Source organism: Microtus ochrogaster, linkage group LG1 (assembly GCF_000317375.1).
Source record: "Microtus ochrogaster isolate Prairie Vole_2 linkage group LG1, MicOch1.0, whole genome shotgun sequence".
Lineage (NCBI taxonomy): Eukaryota > Metazoa > Chordata > Mammalia > Rodentia > Cricetidae > Microtus > Microtus ochrogaster.
This window is the reverse complement of record NC_022027.1, coordinates 45,671,581-45,678,975: the sequence shown is the minus strand read 5'-3', so window position 1 is coordinate 45,678,975 and position 7,395 is coordinate 45,671,581. Positions and strand designations below refer to the sequence as shown.

At 43.0% G+C, this 7,395-nt stretch overlaps 1 protein-coding gene and 1 pseudogene across 1 annotated transcript in view; both read right to left on the bottom strand.

Annotated features, from left to right (window-relative positions):
• Nucleotides 1-7,395, bottom strand: part of Shroom3 (shroom family member 3) — a 291,035-nt gene that overhangs the window by 268,134 nt on the left and 15,506 nt on the right. The gene's annotated exons all lie outside the window — the stretch shown is intronic.
• LOC101984485 lies at nt 5,868-6,778 on the bottom strand (annotated as a pseudogene).

Below are 7,395 nucleotides of genomic sequence, written 5' to 3'. Positions count from 1 at the left end.
TCAACATATATATCTTAAGACTGTCTTAACTTCAGCATGGAAGTCAGAAACTATGTTGCATTGGAAGAGAGGTTGTGTTTTGTTTTCATAGGAAACAGAAAGCTATAGATTCCTTTAAAAATTAATAAAGACTAGATTTGATCAAGAGAGACCTCTTGGTTGCAGACATGAGGGGGAAAAGCCAGTAAAGACACAGGACCAGTGACATGTACGCTGGTCTCTCTACATAGGAACAACTCTAAAACTGGATAAGACATGATACTTTTTTTTTGGCTATAGAGTCCTCATGATATTATTACATGCCATTATGTAATATAATAATAATGTAACATTAAATTCATATGGATGGCTAAGGATTTATATTACAGTTTGGTTTTCCAGGACTTATAAAGTTGACAGGTGCCTTCTACCTGTTTGGACATAAAACAAAAAGAAAAAAATTATCTTTAGCTGACTTGTGCACACCGTACATTCCAAACTTGTGTTAATTCAGATATGTATGTCGCCTTTAAAAGTTTGTGTGTTTTCAGAACAAAAAGACCAGACACCAATGAAGACAAGTATCCCAGATGATTCCGCCTCTCAAGAGTGTCTCTGCCTCAGTTTCCTCAAAATTCTGTAACCAAAGAAACTTCAAAGCTGCTACCTGAGATTGTCCAGCCTCACAGACTACTCTGGCCAGGACTTCAGATAAGTTCTTCCCCATCACACAGAGACTAAACAAAAAATAATACAGCTAGCTCTCCCAGAACTTGACTAATATCCCAATTTTCTCAGGATCTCCTAAGGATGTCATTACCCCACGACAACAGGAAATAGTCTACAGAATATGATGCTCACATTCTCAAAAGATGGAGTGGATGGTTTTTGATCATTTGGTGGATGTTTGTCATTGTTTAGAGGGGTTGGTTGCAAGTTGTTATTGGTCATGGTCAGGGAGGAAGCTAAACAAAGGAAGTTAGATTCAGAGATTATTTTCTAAAATAATAAAAAAAAGGGGGATATAGAAATGATAGCATAAAAAGGTAGATTATCAAATCTACTTTCAAGCTAAAAAAACATCTACTAGCCTCAAATGGTATGGACTTTTGTATATTTACATAAATTTAATGTTATTTTTGTTATACTGTATTATATGTACCAGGCAACTAGTCATATTGTGTCTGCAGCCAGGAAACCAGGGGAGAAGAACAATGATTTTCACTCTTTCCTTGTGTTTCATTTTTATTCATTCTGGGACCCCAATGTATGAAATGTCACCTACATTTACAGAGTCCTCCTTTTGCAGTTAAACTATTCTGGAAATGCCCTCCCAGACACACCCAAAAGTATGTCTTCTGAGTGATCCTTAAATTTTTTAAAATGTTTTATTTTTAAAATATGTATGTTTGGAGTATTTATTTTTTTTAATTATGTATGTTTGGGGGTGGGGGGTTGTGTATGTGAATGTAGTGCCCGCGGAGCTAAGAGGCATGGGATCCTCTGAAGTTGGAGTTACAGGCAGTTGTGAGTCACCCCATGTGATTCTACATCAAGTCAAGATGTCAATCAAGCCAACCATGGCCTCCTAGGAGGAACATGGGATTCGAGGTGTGTTTGCCATTCACAGACACGGTACTCTTACCAAACAGTGGGAAGTAGAGGACTTCATCTTATGCTTCATTTAAAAGTCTCTTTCAAGTTAATGTAACCCATAGCCCATTTTCTTGTGTAAGTTATATATTTTTTTTTAAAAAGTCTCTTTGGGTGATAATTGAAGTCTATATACACATCATCAGAAGTGGCCTTTTGGACACTCAGGACTTCTACATTTGAGTTTTGTGTGAATGTTGTTGGGCTGGAAGTGTGACTTGACAGTGTGACATGTTTTTTCCACATGCTTTTCCATGTGAGATAATCCCTGGCAGGTCCTCCCTCAGTGCTTGTGAAGGAGAAGCTGAGGTACAGGATGCACACTTCGCAGAGGAGGAAACTGAGTCTAGGAGAAGCTGGCACCAGCAGGACTGTGGAGAGCCCCTGGCGGTGCTCGCTGTGCTGAGGGCTGTTGTGGAATATTAGTTTAGGGTGTGTTGCATTCATTTATGCTGTGGAACATTTGTTTAATGGTACAAAGATGTGTTGCATTCTTTTATGCTGCATTTGTTTAACTCTGTGAAGCTGTTATTTTGCCTGCCTAAAACACCTAATAAAGAGCTGAACGGTCAACAGCCGGGCAAGAGAAAGGATAGGCGGGGCTTCCAGACAGAGAATAGAGAGAGAAGAGCTAGGAGCAAGAAAAGGAGGGTACCAGGGACCAGACACACAGCCAGCCACGGAGTAGGAGGGGAAGAAAAACACAGAAAATAAAAACATAAAAATAAAAAGCCCAGAGGCAAACTATAGAAGAGAAACTGGTTAATTTAAGAAAAGCTGGATAGAAAATAGCCAAGCCAAGGCCAGGCACTCATAAATAAGAATAAATGTCCATGTGCTTATTTGAGATTTGGGTGGCAGGCTCCTAAATAGTAAATACATAAATAAAATTTAAAAGAACCAACTACAGAGGGGGGGGGCACTCCACACGTCTCTGCTGCTTCGCAGAGAAGGGACAAGCACACCACAGCACTAATCTAGCACTAGCAAACTTACTACTGATGGTGCTCCTGCGCAGAAGTTAGAACCTGAAGAATCTGCTCCTTAGCCTTGGTTGCATTATGACTCAGCATTTGGGAAAGGAAACAGGGGGCAAGGCACTGCCTGTGTGACATTTTCCTCCTTGGTGTGTATGTGCGTGTGCTCGTGTGTTCACGTGTGCGTGCGTGTGCGTGTGCGTGTGTGGCAGCGGGAGGGGGGGGCGGTGATGTCCTCCATATAGGGCTCCAGCTCGAGCCTATTTACTGAATGAGGCCTGACAGAAGGCTGAATAAAAAGCTCTCCACACCCCACCAAAGGGCTGTCACAGCGGCCCAGCCTAGGCTCCAGGGGAACTTTGGCAAGCGGAAGAATCCTTTGTCTCCCGGCTGTGACGTGAGGGGGAAAAATCCCAAGTATTCAGCCGTGCAGCCCCACTCAAGCATGCCTTAATGGGGGAAGGTCTAAGGAGGAATGCAGTCTCTGAGACCGCAAGCATTAACCCCCAGTGCATTCCCACTGTACAAGGCTACATGCTTACTATGAATAGAATTCAAACAACAAACCAGAGATTACGCTACCATCTTACCCAGTTTGCCAGTCACAACTGGTATGTTCTTTACTGGTGTGATCAAAGAGACATGGGTCTCCTCCTACAATTAAATGTGTCAAGAGAACATCCCTACTTTTCATGGTTACAGGAATAAGAATAAAAGGCAATTTTAAACTAGAAAATGAGTAAGGGCCAAGGAGGTCCCGCTCCAGCCCTACCTCGGGCTGGTGACCTCCGAGTGGATTCCTGTTCAGGAGCTTAACTTAGCTTTCATAGGAACTGGACTAGACCTGGGTTTTTTTTTTGTTTTGTTTTGTTTTGTTTTGTTTTACATGGGAGCATGGATTTCTAGCAGGTACCATTCCTGCATCCCCCTAGGATTCCTTTCCCAATTACTTCAATAGCATTCACCTCCTACACTGTATTTCATGACTGGCAAAAATGCCACTAAATGCCATTTCTTCAAAGGGCAGGTAGGGGTGAGGGGGACAGGGGAAATGCAAGATAGTTCAGATCTCTAGTAAAGCCAGATGCAGCTGCATGTATCTGTAATCCCAACACTCCTACAGCAAACAGGAAGTGGAGGTGGGAGCAGAAGAACTCCCGGAAGTTTGTAAGCTTCCTAACCTGGCAGATGCAGAGGCAAACAAGAAGGAAACCTTGTCTCAAACAAAGAAGAGGGCAAGTGAAGGACACACAGGCTGTCCGCTGGCCTCCACACATGCATCATGAGTCTATGCTTACATATATGACACACATACATACGCATCATACACACTGAAGACAAACAGGGCTTCAAAAGCACAAGTGCAGTAGCATACGGCACGGAGATACCATCTCAATAGAAAACTCCTTTCTTCTAAAATATATGCATGTGTAGTTGGGAAGGGGAAGAATAGATGCTCATTAAATATTGAATTTTCCCAGTTTTCAAAGGTCATCATTAGGTGAGGAGCTGCTGGGGAAAGGGGAGGTTATTAAGGGAACCAGAAGTTATTGTTTAATATGTACATAGTTTCAGATATGCAAGGAACATGTTTCTCACTATACTTTAATAAAAAATCCATGCTATATTTATTTGTGAGCATGTATTTGTGTGTGTGTGTGTGTGTGTGTGTGTGCGCGCGCGCGCACACTCATATGCTGGCCATGGCTCATGTGTGGAGGTCGGAGGACAACTTGTGTGAATCAATTTTCTCCTTCCACCATGTGGGCTCTGAGAATCCAGCTCAGGTCATCGGGCTTGGTTAAGAAACAAATGGATTCAAATTTTATCTTTGCTGGTCCCAGAATCATCTAAATGTATTTTGCCTTCATCAATTAAAATGGAAGTTCTATTTGTGCTGGAGCCGGAACTCAGTGTTAGAGTACTTGTCCAGCACATGTGGAGTTTGAGAGCTTTGTGGGGGGGCAGGTACCAGGGAGGAGGAAGAGGAGGAGAAGGAGGAGAAAGATTTTTTTGAAAAAAAAAATGGACATTATTTTCATCTTATACTAAATTTCTATCTTTAGAGTAGGCCAACTCAATTTTCCCTTTGGTTTCAGTGGTGAATTAACTTCTTTTCTTTAAGATATCCCATTTCATTATGACTTATGTGCAGTAAAATGCACAAATGTAAGATCGCAGTCTGTATCACTTACTTTGATTGTTGGTATGATGAAATTCCGTCCTGAAAGCACTGACGGAAGCAAAGGCTTACTTTGCTCACAGTTTGAATTCAGCCCATGATAATGGGGAGGCACAGTGGGCAGGAGTGTGGGGCAACCAGTCTTTGCACCGACAGTCAGAAAATAGAGAGGTGGATGTTGGCACTAGCTCAATTCTCCCTTTTAGGACCCTATGGGCAGGTGTCATCTACATTTAGGGTGTGTAATGGATTAAGTAAAAATGCTGCAGATCCCCAAGTGGCTGCAGTGGGTCACAAGGGGCAGTGAGTCCCATGAGGAGAGACAGATGGATGGGCATGCCACAAAACCATGCTGCAGGTCTCTGAAGGTAGCTGGTCCCAAGCAGAGAGCCACATGGCGGGCGAGAGACAGAGACACGGATAGGCACACCATGCAGAGTGAGGTTGGATATTTATTTGGTGGGTTATGGAGGGGAAAGGAGAGATGAGGAGAAGAGGAGAAGGAGACAGAGAGAGAGAAACAGAAGGGGGAAGGGGAGAAGTGGGGAGAAGGGAGAGATCGAAGCTGCCTCTTTGAGAGGGAGATGAAAAAAGAAAAGACTCAGTCTGGAAGCTGAAGATCAGCTTACCTCAGCAGAAGAGGGAGTGAGTGGACATGGCTTGTCTCTTAAAGGGACAGAACAGACCACTACAGGGTGGGTTTTCTTTCTTCAGTTAAACCTCTAAGACAAGCTCAAAGGTGTGTCTCCTAGGCAATCTTAGCTCCATCGAGTTGGCCATCATATGTTCAATGACTTTAAACAAACACATATAACCAGAAAACCTGGACCAGAAAGACATAGGATATTCCCATCACCTCACCAACCACAAAACAGCCCACTGTTCTGGTTTTTGTCACCAGTGATCAATTTCATCCACTTAAAAATCCACATAGTTAATTGAAGTAAGCATACGTTCTTTTCATTTGCTTCCACTCAGCACGAGGCTTTTGTGATGCCATCCACGGAATGGTGTAATCACATCTTTATAATCATCTTGAAAATTTAGGCCTCCAGGATTTCTTTTTTTTTTTTTTGACACATAAAGTTGTTTAATTAGGTTGTCAGCAATTTAGAAAACCAGTCTGTGAGGATACATCCCGTCAGACAGAACTGAGAGCGCAGGTAGCCCTGCAGCTGAGGAACAGCTTTGATCTTTGGCAGAATCTGCGAGTCCACCACTTTCTGATCAGCCTTGCGCTGCTCTGTAATCTCATGTTTCTCCTTCTCTGTGTCAAAGATCTCGCCCTCCTGATGCCTGGACTTACGCAGCTGCTTTTTCTTGAAGTAAGCATCAGGCAGGTGTTTGGGGATTTTAACTGTGCTGATATCAACTTTTGTAGAGGTGGCGATGACAAACTTCTGATGTGTTCTTCTCAAAGGAACTCTGTTGAGAGCAAGAGGTCCTGTCACAAGCAGTAAACCACTGCCCAGTTGCTTCAGGAAAACCACTCTCTTGCCCCTGTCGCGCCCTGTAAGGATGATGAGGACAGTCCCAGGAGTGATGCTGGCACGCAGGCGTCTCACGTGCTGACTGAAGGGCTTTTTGCCATGGCTCAGCAGCTTCCGAGGCACATCTTCAGTAGGATAATACCTGGGCATTTTTCGAAGCTTAACCACCTGGGTACCACCATTCTTGTCACCACCAACTGGTTTTGTGACAGTGGCAAGGACCTTTTCCTTTTTCTTCTTTTCAAACTTGGTTTTCGCAGCTGTGTATTTCCTTTTGTACATGGCCTTTCTGGAATACATAGCAGATCGGGAGTACCTGCCAATTCCTCTAACAAGGACTGGATTTCGGCTGCAATGGGGCTTCCCCTTCTTGAGCTTTTTAGCCTTAGGGTCACCCTTTTTGGCTGCACCAGCGGCAGGGGCATCACCGCCAGCCTTCTTGGCTGCAGGTTTCTTCTCTTTTGTATCAGGTTTCTCGTCTTTTTCACCTGCCATCTTGCAAGATGGGAAAGAGAACTGCAGGATTTCTTTTTTGAGGGCTTCATTTAGGTCATTTTCTATAAGATGTTAATTTTTGGTCACTTAAATAAATTCGGAATGCTGAAGATGGTGGATAATAATTTACTTTATGACTCTAATATATTTATAGTTTTCTTTGGTTTCTTCTAATTTGTAACCAGAATAAAACTGAGGGTTTTTTTTTCCTTGCGCAGTTCATTGACTTTTTCTCATTGACAGAGATTTTCTGTTCCACCCAGTCCTTCTGATGTTCAGTCCCAATGGAACACACAGAGGTTCATATTAATTATAAACTGGTTGGCCTATTAGCTCAGGTTTCTTATTAACTAATTCTTACATCTTATATTAGTCCATTATTCTTGTCTATGTTAGCCATGTGGTTTGGTAATTTTCTCAGCAAGGCAGTCACATCTTGCTTCCTCTGTGTCTGGGTGGTGACTGTAGACAGAGTCCTCTTCCCAGAATCCTCCTGTTCTCATTGCCCTGCCTCTACTTCCTGCCTGGTCACCCTGCCTATACTTCCTGCCTGGCTACTGGTCAATCAGCATTTATTTAAAATACAAGTGACAGGATTTAGACCATTGTCCCACAGAAG